General features: G+C 40.7%; 1 protein-coding gene across 1 annotated transcript in view; it reads right to left on the bottom strand.

The window, feature by feature from the left end:
- The window catches only part of TEX2 (testis expressed 2), a 112,423-nt gene extending 90,523 nt beyond the window's left edge, over positions 1 to 21,900 (bottom strand). The window contains exon 1 of the mRNA XM_070937740.1: positions 21,893 to 21,900. The gene's annotated coding sequence lies outside the window, so the exon portion shown is untranslated. The remainder of the gene's footprint in view (positions 1 to 21,892) is intronic.
- Positions 21,901 to 22,114: the final 214 nt, after the last annotated feature.

Raw genomic sequence — 22,114 nt, 5'->3', positions numbered from 1 at the left:
TTGTCTCTGGCCCGGCCTCTTCTGCATCCCCCGCCATCGCCCTTACCTTTTCAGGCCAGGCCTTCGCAGCTCTCCGCACCACAGCAGAAACTCGGGGGCCCCCTCCATCCTCCCTACACAGATGTTCTCTGGAGGCTCGACAGGGAGATGCATAGCAGGGAAGGGAAGGGAGGGAGGGAGGGAGGGGGTGCGGCGGGGGTTCGAGGCTGGTTTGGGGCTTCCCGCCCGAAGGAAGAAAGCGGCAAAGCCAGGAGCCACGCACACCCCACTGGACCCCTGCTGCGCAGTTCTCCTCCCCTGCCTGCCAAGGGCAGGGGAATGATTAAATCCCCCGCTCTTCCAGGCGAAACGAAGGAGGGCCAGCCATCCTCCCTCCTGCCTGTTTCCGCCCCCCGAAGCCTCCCCAGAGCCCCTTTTCAGCCAGAGGCCGAAATTTTCATGTAGGCTCCGTGAACTGCCAGAACGCCCACCTGGGAATCAAAGGCGGCGCTGGTTAAAGGCGACCCCAAGGCTCCAGTTGCGTCCATCTCCCACTCACCGACCGGATTCGCATAGCGCTGGTTAGCAGCTGGTCTTTTTCTGAACTTGCGCTGGGCCAGGCGCAGTTTGGGCCAGGCGAGGGATGGAGGGTTCCTGCTCGGCGGACCCAGGCAGCCACTTCACCAGGTGTTCTTTGGAGGGAGCCCCGAGAGCGGCTGGCGAAGGGGATGGGCAGCAGCGGCAGGCGAGGCTAGTTCGTGGGGTGGCTGGGGGAGGGGGAGGTCAGAGCTAGGCTCGGGTGGGCCCCGCCCAGCCCTAGAAGCGCCGGCTGTGAGGGCTTCCCAGTGGGGAGCCGGCTGCCTACCTGCCGAGCTTGGTGGCAGGATATGGCCCTCGGGCTTCTCTGCCTTCCAAATGCGCAGTTTCTTGGAAGCAATATGGAGAGTCTAAATATAAGGAGCAGAAATCTGTTGAGCGTAATCAGCGCTGGGAGGCTGCCATGTTGGTTTTATGTCCAGCAGATGGCGCTGTTTTTCAATGTTTGTCAATGTTTGTCAATGTCTTTCAATGTTTTCCATGTTTTTACCTGTCACAAGTGTGACATGTATATAATATAGGTATATAAAAACACGCTCGTAGTCAAATGCAACGTTGTTTCAAAATTTGAAAGCAATCAGTGAAGAACTTTCGGAGATGTGCAGTTATGTACAAACGGACATTTACATTTTTATTTATATAGATTGCTGATTATTTGAGAACCACAGCACTGGCATCTTTATGTGTACATTGCTAACCAACCCCCTTCAGAATACCAATACAGGTTTTAGTAGATTTCTTCAAAACAATGATTTGAGGGGATGTCCTACCAGGATTTAATGATCAAAAAGTTGAGCTATTAAGGGTGATTACTGTAAAAAGTGCTAGGCATTAAGTTTCATGGTTCTTTTTGAAACCAGACCTAGGCATTTAATAAAAATCTTGAGGAATGTGAACAGGAAAACTTTTAAACCATATATGCTTGTGGTAAAGGTCAGTTTTAGCTGAGCTCCATCTGAGAGAGTTAATCTCTTTCGTGATTGGGGAAAGATATGTAATGCTGAGGGGGCATTGAAATAAATAGAGAACATTTGGAAAAGCAGAGAGAGAAATTCAAAGTTGAAGGAAAACGAAGAAAGAAAATATGGAGGTGGATAAAAGCAACAAAATAAACAGAGAAAAGATACAGGAATGTAAACTACATTTCCATAACATGGATGTTAGTTTAAATTGTTTTTCAAAAGAAGATGAAAGGAAGACCAAACAATAACTATTAACGAAAATATCTATGTTGAGAGTCTATCTCCAATTGCCACACGTGAAGGTCAGACAAATGAAGGGGTTGAGTTTATGCCCTGTTAATTAACTTTCTAATGTTTTGCTATCACCGGAGGCTCAACAGACATAATTTGGATTGAGTTAAAGTAGCTCAAATTGTTTATCAAAATGTGTCTGGCAATGCTACAATGATAAATTAAACCAGGCCAGAAGAAATAGCAGTTTGAACTCACTAAACCTTTGTTTTCACGCATACTTATCCATGGCATCATTAAGTTTTGATAGCATCAATTTTTCTCTTGCCCATTTCTTCCTTCTTATTTTGTCCAAATTTATAAGTGAAACAGCCTAAAATCATCATTAGGTGTACAAAGTCTATTTTCCCCCTTCAACCAACATTATTCCACCAGAGCTTTGGGTTGCATTTATTCTATTATTTATTTGTTTAATTTTATATATATACCCAGTGGTGAAATCCTCCACGGGTTGCCACCGGTTCGCTCCCCACGCATGCACAGTGTGCACCAAATGTACACTGTTGTGCACACACCCAGTACATAGCAAATGCACACTGCAGACATGCATGTGCACTGTGAACAAAATGCACACTGTATGTGCATGTGCTATGTGTGCCAAATGCACAATGTGCGCGTGCATGCACAGTGTGCACCAAATACGCGCTTCACATGGAAAAATTGCTTAAAGCATTGTAAGCCGCCCTGAGTCTCCGGAGAAGGGCGGCATATAAATCAAATTAAAAAAAAAAAAAAAAAAAAGGAGCGTTTTGAAGGTAAGTAGGACAGTGAGGGGTGGGAAACAGCTGTGCCAGACAATTTAGATTTGTTAGAAAGCAGGATTTCCTGCTTTCTAGTGAATATAAATTGTGCAGCACAGCTGATCATCGGAAATACTGGTTCGTCCGAACCAGTAGCATTTTTTTTACTACCAGTTCGCCCGAACCGGTAGCTTTTATTACTACCAGTTCACCTGACCAGTGTGAACTGGTAGCATTTCACCCCTGTATATACCCCACCTTTATTATGACTAACTCAAGGAAGCAAACATATCTAATACTCTTTTTTCTTCTTAATTTCCCCGCAAGAACACACTGAGGTAGGTTGGGCTGAGAAAGAGTAACTGGCCCAAGGTCACCCAGCCAGCTTTCATGGTTAAGGCAGAACTAGAATTCCCAGTCTCCTGGTTTCTATCCTGGAACCTTAAACACTAGCCCAAACTGGCATCTTGCCATTACCTTAGAGGCAAATCACATGACGTTCTGCAAATGAAATCACAAATGTGTTTTGGCAGTGTTGGAAGGGGCAGACACAATTCCATTTCTACTCACTAACCAGCTTCCAGGGCAGCCATGTTTCTCCCTGGGTTTGCCTTCCAAGAAGTCTGTACCATGACTTGTTTGTCTTCCATATCTGTCACTTCCTCCTTTACTGTTTTGTACAACATCTTTGCTCCAGACTTCCAACAAGACAGAGGAGAGCTCCACTATTCTCCACTATTCTACTGGGGATGAAAAGAGGCTGTTTTAGTGCTATTCCACTGCAGTAGTGGGTTCCACTTACCTTCGCTACTGGTTCAGAACTGTGAGCATGCGCATTTGCGCGCTTCACTCACTCATGGTGCTTCTGTGAATGCGCATAGCCTTCTGCGCATGCACAGAGCATCCATGATGATGTCCAGGTGGGTGGGCAGAGCCTCCCACCGCCGCCACTACCGATTCGCCCAAACCAGGGTGAACCAGTAGAAACCCACCATTATTCCACTGGCAGTAATAGCCAATTAGATTTCCTCTGTTCTATTTGGGGAAGGAGTATTTTCCACAATTCAATCTCAATAATATTGTCAAATGTATCTTCACTGTAGATGCAGCGGTCCTGTTTTTTTTAATTGCAGTGTTCAGAAATTAATGAGGCATGGTGTTTTAATCACCATTTCTTATCCACAAAATTAAAAAAAAACACTACCCAATAGCTAACCAGTTGGACTTCTCCAACTCCACAGAAACCAGCTAGTGGAACAATCATAATATGGTCTGGTTCCCTCTTCCCCAGGTCTATTTCTCCTCCTTGGATATTCCAGAATGCTTATATAATGTAAGGCAGGTGCTGAAATGAGAAGAGGCAGGCATACCCAGCCTTGAGAATTCCAGGCTAAATCCTGAAATCAGACTCCTCCCATTCCTGTTGCAGGACCTTGATGGATAGAGGATTTGTCCAGTGGTTGGGAATATGCTGAAAAGAAATGGTAGCAAACAAGAGGAGAAAAACAATCATTTTGACACATTCAGTACTATGGTCAATACCATTCAACAGTGGTTCACACAAAATACAACAGAAGCAAGACTGGATTGGCAATATGGGCATCACATTTTTATGCCTCCACGATTTTGTCTCAAGGATGGATGGCTAGCACTGTATCTCCATTGCAGGGAAACTGCAGCATAGAATAACCTTGAGGGAGAAGGGGCAGCAGTGGTGGGTTCCTCCCAGTTAGGCCCGGTTCGGCCGAGCCAGTAGCAGTGACAATATGATGTCACCGAACCGGTTCTCTTTGTTCGAGAGCTGGGCCCTCCCGTCCGTCCCCCGCATTATTCTTACCTTTTATTTGGCCCCACCCCCAATCTATTACTGCCTCCCGAGTCCCAGCTGATCGGCTAGAGGGAAAAAACTGTTTAAACTCTTGCTGCAGGGCTTCAAAGGGCTGCCCTACAGCTGATCAGTGTTAAAAGGCAGTATGGTGGTAGACCGGTGCCTCCAAAAACGAATGAGTAGACCGGTGCCTGCAAAAACAAATGAGTAGATCGGGGCCTCCAAAAACGAATGTGTAGACTGGTGCCTCCAAAAACAAATGAGTAGACCGGTACAGCTCTGCAAGCAGTTAAAAGCCTGGTAGTTCAGTACCTCTGCTAAATCCTAAAGAATTGTGACATGACCATCAAGCCACGCCCACAAAATAAGCCACGCCCACAGAACCAGTAGTAAAAAAATTTAGAACCCACCCCTGAGGGGCAAGGATGCTACCTAGGAAATGATCAGGTAAGCAAGGCAGGAGCCTCCAGTGTCTTAATCATCAGAGGAAGAAACTTAGGAAGGACCCACTCTAATGCACCAAGCAGGAAAAAAATGGTGGTGGGAAGTTTGTACTTTCAGACTTACGAGATTCTGTTAACGTGCCTTACAATAAAGTGTAGTAGACTTAGCTCATCGACTATTCATCATCCTGTTTCCTGTCTGGTTTAACTGGGAAGGCTGGCAGGAACACCCTTAAAATACCAATGCAACATCACTATACATGTATCAATCTATCCAACAGCAATAATACAGCAATCTATACATTCTGGAGAACAATATACAGTACATTTTATAGTAAATATGTGTTCTGAACTATTTAATACTCTGTATTTGTGCATCCAATTTGTGACACGGTATGGCAGCAAATGGGTATTGCGCCATTACCTGAGAAAATGTGAGAGAAACTCCTACAGCGGTATGGCCACGTTGTACGAGAAACACCCCACACCGTTGACTGTCTCTCTTCCCATTTTAACACAGATGGCAAGCACCCACATGGTAGGCTGAAGCAAAGATGGCAAGACGCAACAAATGCAGACATGAAATCTGCCCAGTTGGACCCAGATGCTGCATTTGATTGTGCGAGATGGCATTCATCAATCCAAAAAGTGGACCCTGCACCTGTGGGAATAATGCTAGGAAGACAATGATGATTTGTGCATCCAATATGTCATATACAGTATGTCAGGCCAATGATTTTGTGATACAGCTTTGAGTTTTTTTTCCTTGATGCACAAGGAAGCCTTTCCCCGTGCATTTCTGTATGTAAGGTGGCGTTTTTTATAAAAAGCAGAAAAAAACTAGAAAAGCATAGAAATTGTATAACCTAAGCTGCGTAGCACTAAGTCCTAAAAAGCTAGCGCAAATAGTTAAGATGCTGACAGGTTTTGTATGTAATACATGAAGAACAATTTCCCCTTTTTGGCTAGCAAGATACGAAAAGGTAGAAAGCTCAGCAAAGGGCATAGTTAAATGAGAAGCTTGCTTTATATTTTCAATGCCAGAATTACCCAGAAACTAAGCACATGATGCACTCTTTCTACAGAGCTTTGTAACTAAAGCAACGGTTAAATAACTCTAATGCAGAGACAAAAGGCAGCACCAGGATTTTGCAGCAGGGCATGCTTAAGATAAATGAAACATAGATTCATTAGCAATTACTATATTGATTAAAAAGAAACTAATGTCAAAATAATTCCTATTTAAATGTGTATACAGTACTTTGCCTTGGAATAAAAAAAAAACCCAGAAAATCTCAACAGGTTTCAACAATAGTTGAAACCTGTTGAGATTTTCTGGGTTTTTTTTTTATTCCAATAGTTGAAACCATTGTTGAAATTGTTAGTTGCATTAAAGAGAGTTAAAAAAACAAGGCAAACTGCAATGTAGTACCTCCATTTTCAAGGCAATTTGAAACATATGCCACTATATTAGATTTTGCAGTCCACACACCCTCATCTCCTGGGCAAATTCACACATGCACGGCCAGAGAAATCTAACTGAGATTGCTCTGTAGCAACAGGAGCTGCTTCCCTTCTTGAGCACAACAGCCTAATAAAAAATCAGGAAGTAGTTCAAAATAATTTCAGGCTAATCAGGAGCTTTCAGCTTCATCATAATTTATCTATGGGAGAGAGAGTGAGTCATGGTTTATTGGCCCATATAAGGTTGCCTTTTATATGTACTACTAAGAACGTTTAAACAGCATGTTGAAGAAGACATAATGATTACATTTGTACTTCTTCCGAAACCATAAAACAAAGTCCACTGTAGTTTGGTACAAGGCGTGAGTTGGTAGGTCAGTAGTTAATGCCTTGATTATGTAATTCCTTCCAAGGTATCCTTGGTTCTTTTTAGTCCTCCATTGGAGCATGGATCTAAAAATAATGACGCCAACATTCTTCAAAGGGAATTTTACACAAAAATCAGGTATCAAGAAGAACAAGACCTCAAAGTGCTTTTTACTTCTTGATGGCAATGCTCCACAGGAATGCTTTTTTTTATAGCAATTAGGTTAATATAAGAAAATACCAGTGAAAAAAATAGTACAAAAAGCACTAGAGTATAGTGACACCTGCAACTGCAGCCTTCGTTTCCTCAAATCGGGTAATAGTAATCAACTAAAAAAGGTTTTGCAGACACAAAAATCACATGAGTGCAACAAGGAAGTCAAAGTCAAAGAGATGGGTTTAGCTCCTATCCTGATGATATATTGGAGCCCCCACCAGCTGTATTTTATGTTACTGAGAGTGTATTTTGGCCAAATGCACAGGATTTTTAAAAATTATAAATTCCCTATAGCACTGGCCCCCAACCTTTTGGGCACCATGGACTGGTTCCATGGAGAAAGGTTTTTTCCATGGACTAGATGAGATGTGATTTCATGTGCTGCCTGCATCCCGGGGATGGAGTTTCACTTGTTTGTGTGGTCCGGTTTCTAGCATGCCGTGGTCCACGGACCAGAAGTTGGGGACTCCTGCCCTAGAGTCTTCTGGAGTTAGATGGTCTCCAAATCTAAACTGGGGTTAGGGTTGAGAGAGAAAATTAAAATTTTATAAACCAGACTAATTTGTATAGCACAGGGGTTCTCAATTTGCAGCATCCCAACTGTTCCCTGGAGCTCATGAAATGAAAATTTAACCAACTTTCCACTCTTCCCATGTAAGGTTGATCAAGTTTTGTAAAATATTGTGAACATCAATTGCTTATGAGCCCCTGGAGGATCCCAACACAAAGTTTGAGAAATCCCGCCTTAACCTTGTTATTTCTGTTTCTGGTAATTTCATGTTAACCAACTTTCAAGAAGCGTAACTTGCAGACAAAGAAGTCCACCACCTCCTTAATTTATAATACAATGTACACATTTCAGAAGCCAATTTTCCTTGGCAAAATCATTTACAAAATTTATTTTCAGGTAAAAAAGTATAGCACATTTTCAACCGACAATATGAGTCACAGCATGAATTAATGCCGCTGCCTTCAGATGCAAACACTTCTCAATACTTTCAAGCCATGAAAACAGAACAGGAAAGAGGGAAGGGAGAGCACTCACAAAACCTTTCTCAAACTTTTAGGAAGATGAAACTTCAGTAAAAGAGAAATATATAATACTGATTTACCAAGTGACACCTCCCTCAAATGAGAAATAAACCATACATTCTTAACCAATTAATTAGGATTTAATATATAAAGTAGCATTGTGAAGCAACCAAGTCTGAAGATTTAGTAGGCATGTCCATGCAGTTCTCTATTGTTTTTTTCAACTAGCCAGTCTAGCTTACATCACTGTGATTTCTTGATATATCTCATTCAAATATTAACCAGGCCCAACCCTGCTAAGCTTTGAATTCAACTATATTGCCGAGGTATGTCTTATCTCCTGAGATGAAGCATCACCATAAATGGTGAGATGAAGTAATCATAAATACTGTATGAATAACTGTAAGCTGTATATTTCTCCACCTTAGACCACACGCCTAGTACTTTTCACTAGTTAGCAAACAGTCAAAAACAAGATGAACTGAATATGGAAAGTTTGGAAATGCTCTGTAGATTCTAAGGAGGTATGTTTCATGTTCATGTTATAGTTTTGAAAAAATAAATATGATTATAGTAATAAAGATCCAAAACTGTTCTCTAATCTGCTGATCAAATCCATACCACTGCTTTAAGACTAACAATAAAAGTATAGGAAAAGAGAGGACCTAACTTTCAAAATGCAAAACAATTATAACTGAACAGAAGACAAGTAAATTGATATGGCATACTTGTCTTATTTTATGCAGAGAAGGGATACCTTATCAGGGAGAAGGGCGACATCTAAATTTAATACCTAAATAAGGTATACCATGGTTGCATTCTCAGGTTTTTATTTATTTTATAGAAAGTTAGTTCCCAAATGATGCCTTTATTGTTTCTCTGATCCAGTTTGTCCTAGACATACTGTATATCCTGTAAAGAGTAAATTAAAAACAAATAATGAATAGGTTTTATTCTTAATTGTTAAATTATTTTTTAGGACTACTTTGTGCAGATATACTTTGTGCAGATTAGGATGGGTGGGGATTATTCTTCTTGTGAGTGCAAACCTTCAGCAAAGTCCCAACATCTCAGAAGATACCCATGTGAAATCTTAAAATCTCTAAAACAGCATTTCTCATCTTAGCCATTTTAAGATGCGTAGACTTCAACTCCCAGAATTCCCTAGCCAGCATTGGCTCAGGTTAAAAAGTGGCTGAGGAACAATGCTCTAAAACCTTTGATGCAGATTTTATTATCTAATCAGGTTTGTTCTGTCTAGGCAGCAAACTGCCTGGACCACTTTAGATTACAAAGTGGAATCTCACCTTTAATGAAAAATAGTTCAAGGCAAAAATAATTAAGATTATTAAGAGGGGCCAAGCCAACAATAAAGTATTATTTTGTTTTACTTATCAGAAAAGTTTTAAAAGGCTCCTTCCCTTACTTCCAATCTAAAATAGCACGGTTAAGGAATGACTCAGGCTTTTAGTACTTTGGTCTAACTTCAGTAATCTTAGCAATGCTAGGCAACTTGCTTGCTTCATGATTAAAATGAACTTACTTCCTGCTGTGGAGTAATGCTTTCAGGTTTCCACAGAAGTAAATAATACTATAGAAGTTTTTTAAAAAACATGGAAGAAAGGAGAGAATTAAGCAACTCTGCTGAAACTACCCAGCCTGAATAAGATCAAAGCATAACACTTTTAAAAAATTGAAGGAGGAGCCTTCAACAGGATAGCCTTAATGACTCATGTGGACCAAGTCCTTGTTGTTTTTTTAAAGGTTCACAGTTAAATGACTGAGACCTGTATGTTTGGGTTTCTATTTCATATAGTATTTTGTTTACACTTATTCAAGAAAGGCAACTGTATGAAGTACAAGATAGACATTACACACAAGATGGCTGTATTCTCAGAATTGTCTATTTAAATTAGAACCACACTAAAAACATAGATACGTTTTTTGACAGATGTTTGTTCTACACTTGGAATTTTCAACAAACAAGGTATCATTTTTACAGCTTTCTTTCAACTTGGATACCATTTCATTATGTAACCAATTATTAATAGAAGAGAATATTTGTAGCTTAGGGTTCAATTGTGCAGTTCTCGGAGTTCTCTGCGCTTGGTTGTTTTCTTGAAGATGTTTCATTACCAAACTAGGTGACATAATCCGTGATAGTATAAGGATGTTACCTAGTTGGATAATGAAACACCTGCAAGCAAATAACCAAGTTCAGAGAGCACCAAGGATCCCACAACCAATTATCTATAGCAAATCATTTGGATGTATAACTTTCATTAGCATTAACTAACATGGCTAATGTCAAAAATGTATAGAAGATGTAGTACTAAACATGGAAGGCGACAAGTTACCTTTTCCTGATCAGCAGTCAGATAAACCCTTCAGGCATGAATGGGGAGTTTCAAGCTATTTTCAAAAGAAATTTTTTTCCGCTGAATCCCTTCTATTTCTTTTGACCCTGAAAAGAGCTTATAAAAGCTTAGAGTATCACACAGAGGTCAACTTAATAGAAGAATCAGTGACAAATGACATGGTTAGTTTCTAAGTCCTTTCGCGTGCCTGAAAGCTGTTGTTTGATTGTAAACAAGGCTTCTATATTTTTATATTTGAGGCAATAAACAAGGACTTGCCTGTCTGTCTCCTAAAGGAGCAATAAGACGACCACGTCAATATTTAGAACATGGCGTACAAAATCAACATTTTCTCTCTGAAAGCTTCTTCTGCAAGACACATTTCGCAGTTCAATATTTTATGCTGGATCACTTCAGTCCCTGTTTCAAGATTATAGCTACAATATTTCACAAGAAAGGAAGATGATTCATCCTCAAAAGGGAAAGTGGGTAATACGCTTCTATGCAGAGAAACCAAATGCAGGACTAAATTGCCAAGAAAGCCAACTCAGTCCTAGGTTGCATCAACAGAACGGTAGCATCAAGTTCACGGGAAGGGATAATATCCACACCATACTGCACTAGCGAGGCCACACTTGGCCACACAGAACTGCATCCAGTTCTGGCTGCCACGATACAAAAAAGATGCTGAGGCCCTAGAAAAAGTGCAGAGAAGAACAACAAAGATGATAAAGGATCCGAAAGCTAAATCGTGTGAGAAATAAGGGAACTAGCCATACTTAGCCTATGAAAGGAAGGCTTCATGGAGAAATGAAGGACTTGAAGGTCTGTCCCAGGTCAATTTATTCTCCATAACATCTATGCTAGGATAAGAAGCAATGGGTAGAAGCTCATTAGAGGGAGAGCTAACCTGGAAATAAGAAGGAATTTATGACAGTGGGAATGATTCATCAATGAAATAGCTTGCTTCCTGGAGTTCTACATAGCCTCCCGGGTCCTCCATTGCTGAAGGTTTTCAAGAAAAGATTGGACATTCACTTGTCTGGGATGGTATAAGGCCGTGATGGCGAACCTATGGCACGCGTGCCAGAGGTGGCACGCAGAGCTCTCTCTGTGGGCATGTGCACCATCGCCAGCTGTTCTTCTGGTTTCCAGAGTGCTGGAAAATGGCCTGAAAATGGCCCGAAAACAGGTTGTTTTTCGGCCAAAAACAGCCTGAAAATGGCCCAAATAACACCCCAAAAATAGGCATGCGAACACCGGCAGCTGGTCTTCGGGTTTCCGGTGCTCCGGCAAAGACTGGCAAAGACCAGCTGGCTGGCGCACATGCATGTGGCAGAAACCCAAACACCAGCTGGCTGGCGCGCACATGCGCTGCGGCCAGCTGGTCTTTGGATTTCTGGCGCTCTGGCGCACGCACACGCATGCAGACACGTTCCATTTTGGGCAGTCAGTGCCGAAAAGGTTTGCCATCACTGGTATAAGGGCTCCTGCCTTGGGCAAGAGTTGGACTAGAAGATCTCTAAAGTCCTTTCCAGCCCTATGATCTCATGGAGTTCCATAAAATTTTATTAAGTGAGGCTGAGACCACAGTTGCGGAGCAGTATTATTTCACAGATAGAAAATTTCAGGAACTAAACATTGAAATGATGATTAAAGATGTGAAAGTATGGTTAATTACACTGCCTCTCTCACTATGACCATTTGGTGTATGTTCTACAAAACATGCAGTCCCAATACATCTGAAGGGAGTGAATGCAGACCCCAGAAAGGAAGACCTCCGGATGTACAAAGATTAGTACAGTGTCAATCATCCATGTATTCACTAAGGCTGTCTTAAAACTTCCATGAGCTCCCAAGGGGCTCTATAATCTCCCATAAGTCATTTGGTTTAGTAAGAACATACAAGTGTATGTTTGTTTCATCCAAAGGAAGAAACACTCCTGATTGGCCCAGCTATTGACACCTTGGGAAAAGATGAATGCTCTCTCATATTATTCCCAGATTAATTTATATAATTAATATATAATTTATATTAATTTATATATCAAGAGAAATTCCAGTTTGTATATCTGGAAAATGATAATTCTAAAAAATTGTTTAGAATTTATTGGATTCCATTATCTGTGTACAAAAAATGATTGTCTAAGAAGCACTTTGTTGGCAACGTAATGAGGATACTTCTTTAAAACACATGTTTTTAGTATGTGCTATACCACAGGTGTCAAACTTGATCACATCACATATGATGACTTATCATGATGTTTTTTGTCTTTGTGGAGCCGGGTGGGCGTGGCCTGTGCATGACACATCCGACCCACAGGCCGCCAGTTTGACAGACCTGTGCTATACTTAACACGTTTGGCAGAAAGTCATGGAGTATAATATATATAAATATGATTGTGCAACAAAGCTAATTTTTTCAAAGGATAATATTCTCTTGAACCATACAACTGGATAATATAAATGGATTTTCCATGTGCTTACTATGGCTAAAAGACTGATATTGTAACAATGGGAAGATAAATGTATGGCACGATTCACTCAATGGATTGAAGATCTGATTACACCTGCCACCAATGAGTGGATTGTCTATGGACGTAGAAGTGTGGACAAATTTAATGAAATATGGAATTCTTTTATACAAAATACATGTAGCCCTCGACTTATGACAATTGGGACCAAAATTTCTATTGCTAAGCGATGTAGTTGTTAAATCAGTTGTACCCAATTTTACGATATTTTTGTCATGGATTTTAAGCAAATCTGTGCAGTTGTTAAGGGAACCAAGTGGTTGTTAAGCAAATTTGGCTTCCCCCACTGACTTTGCTTGTTAGAGAAACTAGCTGAGAAAATTACAAATAGTAATCTCATGATTCTGGGATGCTACAATTGTTGTAACTATTTGTAACATGCTGGCTGCCAACCGCTCAAATTTTGATATGTAACCGTGTGGATGTCAAGATGACTGTGTGAAGATCGGTCATCAGTTCTTTCAGTATTGTTAACAAGTCATTAAACAAATGGCTACAAATCAAGGACTGCCTGTACAGTAGGTTAAAAAGAATGAGAGTTATATAATTGTATTAGAAATACACACATGCACACACGAATATTTACATTACGTAAGTGTATATAGAATTGTAATTGTTAATTGCTGTATTATTTTTTGTTTTTTTCTGTTGTACTTTTTCACTAGAGCAATTTCTATGCATATATTTGTATGTATTTGCACTGCAATTAATATTGTTTTTCTTGATTTTTTTTAAAAAAAGCAATTTAAATAAAAATTGAAAATTGAAAAAAACACTCAATGAGTAAAAAACAATACTACTCCTTTCTCTACACAAGGGATTCCCAATCCCCAGTCCATGGACTGGCACCAGACCATGGCATGCCAGCAACCGGGCCACATAAACAAGCCAAGCCTCATCCGTGGGATGCAGGTAGCACGCAAAAACACGTCCCCTCTGGTCCGTGGAAAAATCTTTCTCTGTGGAACTGGTTCCTGGTGCCCAAAAAGTTGTGGGGCGCCGCTGCTCTACACTACTCACTATGGTTGGGAAAAGTCAGCTCTCGTGTTGTTGTTTTTTTTACTGAAATTTTCTTCATTGCTTTTTAGAGCTGAAATTTCTGACTATATGTATTCCAGTTATAAGACTGCATTTCCAATTATAGTTCTTAGATGGAGTTCTTATATTGTGACAGTAAAAGAAAGTATACCTAAAAAAGCTATAAAGCTCAACATTGTTTGGTCCAGTTTATAAAAATAAATCCAGATTTATGCAGCATTTCGTTGTATTTTTTTTCTTTTATCTGCTTTTTCTGTGAGTGAAGACTCAAATGAAATTGTTTGTATTCAAACTTTTTTTTTTTTAATTTGATTTATATGCCGCCTTTCTCCGGAGACTCAGGGCAGCTTACAATGCGTTAAGCAATAGCCTTCATTCTTTTGTATATTTTATACAAAAGTATAAAATCAGTATTGAAAGTCAGCTTATTGCCCCCACAAACTGGGTCCTCATTTCACCTACCTTAGAAAGGATGGAAGGCTGAGTCAACCTTGAGCCTTGGAGAGATTCGAACCAGCAGAAATTGCAGGCAGCTGTGTTAATAACAGGGTGCACTAAACCACTGTACTATCAAGGCTCATACTTTATACTAATGACTGGGCATGTGGAGAAAGAAGCTGGCAAGACCAGTTATATCTGCTACATATCAGACAGAAACATTACCATTTTATTATCTGTTTCGAAGAGTCACTGTCTAAAATCTTTGAAGATTTATTTATTTATTTATTTATTTATTTATTTATTTATTTATTTATTTATTTATTTATTTATTTATTATATTTCTATACCGCCTTTCTCCCGTAGGACTCAAGGCTGTGTACAGTCAAGAAAAATATAGACACACAAACATCATAAAATTGCTAATTAAAATTATTACTTAGTTTGGTCAATCAAATAAAACCCAGAATTAGATAACATTTAAAAAAAGTTCTCTTGAAGAGAAGGGGCACATCGAGTAACAAACAGGAACATATTCCATTTCAAATGTTTCTTGCCCAAAACAAGAAACTGATCATTTACATGTCACAATCTGCATGTGGCAACTAAGTTGAAAAGTTGCATGAAGTTGCAGAAAGTTTCATCCTCAGCATGTTATCAATAAAGTTAAAGAGCAGGAGACACAATAATAATGCAATCAACAATAACAGAGTAATCAACTTGAGCCACTCGGTTCAGCAGATAGTTCAGTTCCTCAAGGTCTTTTCAGAAGCACATCAGTATATTTGAAAGTGACACAAATTTGAAAGTCACAAAATTAGTACTGAAGCAGCAACTGCTTCCAATCCATACAAATCTTGCCATCATAACTAGGTAGGAAGTTCTATTCAATGGTTCATTTCAACCGCACAGCAAAGTCATTCAGCAAGGCTGTGGATTTATCACTTGTTCAATGATAAGCCATATCTATACTAATTATTACTATGTAAACGACAGATTTAGGTACAATTTACATATCTTCCCACAGTTCAAGCACAAGCTGATTGATTGTAAGGCATACAGGAAGATGAGGGTTACAAAATCCTTAACAGAGAACTATTTTGGAGTCAGTAAGAAACAAAAGCAATATTCAAAAATGAATTGCATCAATGCCACCAAATTGCAAGAAGCACCGTTGAATATATTTTTTGTTATCATTGTTTTGGAGATATGTAATATATTTTGTCCTTAGAACAGGATCAAAGGGGTCCAGCAGGTTCTGGAGAACCGGTAGCGGAAATTTTGAGTAGTTCAGAGAACTGGCAAATACCACCTCTGGCTGACCCGAGTGGGGTGGGAATGGAGAATTTGCAATATCCTTCTCCCAGGAGTGGCAAGGGAATGGGGATTATGTAGTATCCTTCCCCTGCTACGCCCACCAAGCCACGCCCACAGAACCGGAATTTTTTAAAAATTGGATTTCACCACTGGATCAAAGCATCTGAATTTTGAATTTTTAAAAGGCAATTCTAACCTTACTGAAAACTGCAAAACAGGGCCATTTCAAGGTCAGAACATTTGTTAGTAAGGTCAAATAGCTGTTTCAAAATTTAGTACACCTTTCGTTGTTATTTAATGAAGTCATTATTGAAGTGAATGGGGGATAAGAGTTAATATTCTGGTTCTGCCAAGTCAAAAATCAAAATTTAATGTGAAGATCTTTCCCCAACAATGAAAACTCAGCCTTTTGCAAGATAATTGTTGTGTGGAGGTTTGCAAGGCTCTTCTCCCTATTACATTCCAAAATGATCATTAAAACCCCAAGAGCTCATTTCAGCAATGCAAATTTACCTGGAAACAAATCCATTACATTTTCTTCTCTTGAAAAGGAGGGGAGGATTTTGTTATCAATTAATCTAGGAGGAAGCAGGAGTATACATTTATATTTTCAGGCACAGCATGTAATACTTTAGACGCAAGCAAGCTAACCAGCAAGCACCCTTTAATAAAATTAATGGAAATCACAATGCTTCTTTTTCAGCCATTACTCCAGTCATATATCTATACTCAGTTGAGGGAAAGAAAAATCTATGTTCTCAATGCTTAACAGGTCTTACGGGGATCAAAGATACTGATGCGCATCACATTTTCATAACATATTGTTTAGCTCGGACAAAGCCACAACACAGGATGTACAACACCTGCAAACTGAAAGCAAGTCGCTTTCATTCATGCTACACTCACAGCTTTACACAAATATGCACCTGTTGCAGCTTTACTTTTGCTTTTTTTATTCTACTCAGGTTATGATATTTGCGAAGAAATTAATCTTACTGTATTATTATGGAAAGGTGCCCTTCTAGAAATGTGTAGGCTTGAATGGTATCTGGAACAAAGATCACTCCTTTGTATTTTTGCTCCTAAACAAGCAGCTGATGCCCAAGAAGCATGACATAATCAGAAATGCTGGCTGTTCTTGCTATGTCAAAAGGCCTTAACTTACTGCAGGGCTGGGCTGAGGAGAAAATTTGAACAGGGACAGCTTAGATGGCTTTACAGAGAGTGTTCTGGATGGATGGATGGATGGATGAATGGATGTTTGTGTAGAAAAAGGAATATGCAAAGGGATACAAAGAAGTCTGATCTATTTTTCTCCATCATGCATCTTGGGATACAGTCTGACCAAGAAAATTCTATTCTCATAGGAAAGTAACCCACTCATAAATGTCACTGCCCTTGTATTCTCCTGTAAGTGTCTCCACTCCTGACAACAACACAGTATTTTTTCCCCAGCCATAATAACTACAGGTTTGATCCAGGCTGGGTTCACACAAAATGCAAAGCTGAAATGTGATCGGTTAGTTTGCAGCTCAGTCTGCTGTGTAAATCCAACCTGACTGGTTAGCTTGGTTCAGCTCAATATGGGTCGATATGCTGAGCTTTATACTTACTTTTATACAGTATATTGGGCATTGTTGCAAAGTTCAAATAATAGTGGAATCTTTTTGAGAACTCTAAAAGGGAGGATGTTTTCTTCAACAAATTTCAATTTAATAAGCTAAGATATACACCTAAAACTATGCCATTATTTATATTTGTGTGTTAGATTTACATACCTACTTTTCTCCAAATCCTCAAGATAACTTTCGAAGACATTTTCCTTCACTTTATTTCCAATATTTATCTGCAATAGTTCTACAAAATACCGTAAGTTGAGCCATAGAAACCTCCCTCTGAGTTTTCATGGCATAGAATGAACTTCAATCTACGTTCTTCTAGTTGTAGTCCAAAGTCTTTACTATGACAATATATTTAACCAAAAGACAACCAGTTCTTACAAAACACAATAGAGCATGCTTTGTCTCATCAAAATAAACCAATTTGGCTATCTTTAAAGTTCTTGGAAAGATCTTCCAGTAACAGATTACAAGAATAATACCTGGAACCCAAAGCAGGTTCAACATAATTAGTCAGAATTCACAAATCCTAAGCCATAAAATAGCTGTTTAGTTTTAGTTGTTCTATAACCAAAACTAAAGTTTATAAGTAATAGTTTTTGGACCACTAACTCAGTCTGTTGTGGTCTGTTCAATATATCATATTCAAATGAACCATGCTTTAGAACAGAAATTCACAGATGTTCTTAGTTCATGGTGCCCTATTCATAATGCCCAGGCCAAAATTGTGAATTACTTTGAACTAGTAGTTTATACAGTGTCTGACAGATGTTGGGAATCATTGTGCTTTTCTTGAAAATCTAAAACATCCCACAGCACTCCTTTTGAGTTTGCTGAGCTGTTCCAGGACACCCCAGTGGAGTTTGGGAACTGAGCTCTTAGACTAATGGGTGAATTCAACAACAGAGGTGAAGAATTCAAATAAATGAGCATTAATTGTAATTAATTTCCAGTTACTTCAATAGACTTACTGTAAATGTAAACAACTTTGAATCCAGCATATACTATAGCTCTAAACCACAATAAAATTTGATTTGTTTGGGGTTAATGTACAGTAAAGAATTAGGAGAACTCAATATTTTGGTTTTTGTAAATCTAGCCACTTGTGTTATACTAAACCATGGCTTGGTCTCGAACAGATTCACAAAGTACACATGCAATTTGCTTAGTTGAGATTCAGTTTCTTTTGCAAATTCAGAAACTGGTTTACAAAAACTGGATTATAGTTTATAGTTGGATAAACCCAGCAAGCTGTGGTTTATTTAATAATCCATAATTGAACAAACCAGCATATTATGTGAACAAATCCTTAGTATTAAACTTATCCCAAAAGAGACTTCAGCCACAATGAAAGGGAGTTCATATTCCAACAAAAACAATCCATATCACATGTTGGTTTAGCAATGTATAATTGCAAAACTCTAATCTTATGCAGAGTAATGCATATTTAAATACACTGAAATAATTATTTTAAACATTCCTTAAATGCTTCACGAGAGAGCCAGGTTGGTGGACTGGATAAGGCACCAGGCTAGAAACCAAGAGATTATGAATTCTCGTCCTGGCTTAGACATGAAGCCCGCTGGGTGACCTTGGGCCAGTCACTCTCTCTCAGCCCTAAAAATCAGACAAGGGCAAATCACTTCTGAAAAACCTTGCCAAGAAGCCTGCAGGGGCTTGTCCAGGCAATCGCCAGGGTCAACACTGATCCTAAGATACAAAAATAAATAATTGCTTCAGGAGACTCAGGTTACAAGGCTCCATGAAAGTTAACATTCAAGCAAAGGTTACAGTTAATTGTGCAAGTTTAAATCTGATTTTTACAACATTTCTTGTACAATAGAAAGTAGCTGAAAGGCAGACATAACAATGGAATTTGGGAAATTGTTCAAGAGCATATTAGCATATTATCTTACTGATGATGTAGAAATGTTAGTTTTGGTTTATTATTATTATAAACCAAATTTTGAAGATACAATGTTTCCATGTTTGTTGTTCTCTTGTAAAAGAATTTATATCTGTAAGAAACCAATCATTACAAACAGCCTATTTGCTGTAAAAAGCATTCTGATAAATGCTAAAGCATCTAAATGCTTTACCATTTAATAAATGCTAAAGTATTCAGATAAATACATTTCATATTCTGAAATGTATATTCAAAGAATAATTTGGAGAAATAAATTTGATCTTCTGGTTTCACTCATGAATGTTAAACATCTGGCCTAGCTCCAGAAAATAAAAAAAATTAAGCAAACATCCAAGAAAAAAAATCTTGCCTTTTAGCTGTCTTTATCAGTTATCTTCCTCCATAACACTTCAAACTTGGTAGCATACCATCTTCTTCTGACACCTTAAGATTTCAGATCAAACCCTAAGCTCATTTAGAAGTTATGCAATCCTTCAGGTCTAACTCAACTTCAGCTGTCTGCATGGAAATACCTATACAATTTTCTTGGCAACACTGTGGAAGGTATTTGCTATTGCCTTCTTCCTTTTTAAACAGCTTTGGGATTTCCTAGTGATCTCCAATCTAGATCCACCACAGTCTTAACCTTTCCAAAATCAATCCAAGTCAGCTAAATACTGTATCTTGTATGACATTTAAGCCAGAGCTGATCAGAAAACTTTCTAATGCTTGTAAAACCTGAAGAGATCTGACTCAAATTTCAAGAGCAGTGAGACTGTAGAATTGCCTTAAGATCTTCACAATCCCTTTCTGTGGTAGAGTTCACCTTCTGAACACCACTTTGGTTTTAAAAAAAACCAGAACTATCACTCAATGGCAACCCAGACCAATTTAATACAGTGCACAAACTGTTCTTTCCTTGTAGCTGAAAGTCCCCAGACTATTTGCCTGTAAATTTCAACTACAGCAGAGTCCAATGTAAAAATAAATTCCTCCCTTGAGAGTCTCACTATGAAAACCACTTTTCTTATCCCCAAAGAATGAATCAGTCGGCAAGTCCCCTTCTTAGAAAAAACAAACATATGGCAATTGAGTCAAGTACAGTACCAATCTCTGCAGTACCAAGTCTTACAAAAGCCATTCTTCTCCACCAACAGCTTAATTCCTCCTACTGAGAGATCAGTGTCACCCAAAATTTAAACTACTGCTATCCATTGTATTCCAATAGATAAGAGGACATTCCCTTATTAGGGATTGGGGTGGTGGTGGCAACAGATGAACACATCCTAGGGAGCACCAGATAAAGAAAACTGTTTTTCTAGATTTGTTAGTCAGAGAAGATATAACCAGATTCCTGTAAGAGTACTTCAATAGCAATAGCATTTATATATTGCTTTACAGTGCTTTACAGCCCTCTCTAAGCGGTTTACAGAGTCAGCATTTGGCCCCCAACAATCTGGGTCCTCATTTTACCGACCTCAGAAGGATGGAAGAGCGAGTCAAACTTGAGCCAGTCAGGTTTGAACTCCTGGCTGTGGGCAGAATTAACAGGGCTCTTCTTTTACAAAGAAGAGGAACTCATGCTCCAACCTCTTCAGCCAAGACTCCTCTGCTGCTCTGTTTAGAGAGCTCCATTTATAAAGGCGTCTCTTTACTCAAACAACCGTTCCCCCAGCTGAAACCCAAATCCCAAATCACTGATTTCCTTCTATGAAAGGTGTCACAACGCCACCTTTCTTACATTGGCTACTTCCTAACATATGATGCATGGTGGCAGCTAGGTTACTCCATATTGGGAGGGGGGGAGCTGGGGGGGAGAGGGAAAAAGAGAGAGAGAGAGAGAGGGAGGGAGAGAGGGGGGAAAGAGAGAGAAAGAGAGAAATGGAAGGAGAGAGAGAGAAAGGAGGGAGGAGGAGGAGGAGGAGGAGAAGCACATAGCACGACACCTTCTTAAGACTGCAAAAACTAAAGAGGGGAGAAAAAAAGTTCCAGGGTTAAAAGAGATGCCGGGAGTTAAGTTTCTCAGCAATGTAAACAACTAGCAGCCTGCACGGCTTCCCGCACTCGCCGAAAGTCGGCTCAAAGTCTCGCCTGGAAGGGACCATCCTAAGGCGGAAGCTCAGACCGGCTTCAAGTCCCTCCCAGTCCCGAGGCGAGGACGGTGCAGCGCCCTCCTCCTCCTCCTCGCAAGCCCAGGCGCGAGCCGCCAGGGACCGGCGCTCTTCTCATGCTCAGAGGCCCCGCGCTCCCTCGCCCCGCCGCCCAGACAAAAAGGTCCCGAGGGCGCGCGGAAGAGCTTTGCTCCACGGAATCCGATCCCGGCTGTCAAGCGCGATTCTGCAACTCACCGGCTTCTCCGCCGATCGCGGCCCCGGCCAAGCCCCCCTCGACCCGTCCGCGGATGCCAAACCGCTCGGGTTCATCTAAGCTCTGCCTTCGCCGCCTGCCATGTGGACTGCCCGGAGAGGCTGGCTGGCGGGCGGGCTGGCTCCCTTGCCCCGGCAGCCTTAGGCCCAGACAGACTCCGCTGCCTCCGAGGCCGAAGGTCTCCTCCTCCCAGCAGCCCGAAAGAGAGAGAGGGGGGGGGGCAGGCGGGAGGGAGAGAGGGAAGGAAGGAGGGAGGGAGGGAGAGAGGCAGGCGGGCGGGCGGGCGGCTCGAGGAGCCTCTCAGCCCGGGCTCCTTGCTGCCGCTACTGCACCAGGCGGCTGCAGTTGCCTGTCAAAAGGCTGGCGGCCAGGGAGGGCAGCGTCGGGCTTACCTCACCTGCGGTAACTCATGGCATGGCATGGCATAAGGCAGCTCCGGGAGGGCGGGCGGCGTGGCGAGCGCCGGTGGCTTCTTTCCTCTCAGCCCAAGTCGGTTCGCCAGGCTCGCCCTGTCTCGTCACGGCCAGCGCGAGCCAGGCGGCAGCGCGAGGGAGACGCGCGACAGGGACCCGGCAGAAGCTCCGAGGCGGCCCCGCCCGCCGGTGGGTGGGTCTGAGGG

Source organism: Pituophis catenifer, unplaced genomic scaffold (genome assembly GCF_029215685.1).
Source record: "Pituophis catenifer annectens isolate HBS135680 unplaced genomic scaffold, rPitCat1.0.hap2 SCAF_2, whole genome shotgun sequence".
NCBI lineage: Eukaryota > Metazoa > Chordata > Lepidosauria > Squamata > Colubridae > Pituophis > Pituophis catenifer.
Note: the sequence above shows the minus strand (reverse complement) of the source record. Positions and strands in the feature narration are given on the sequence as shown.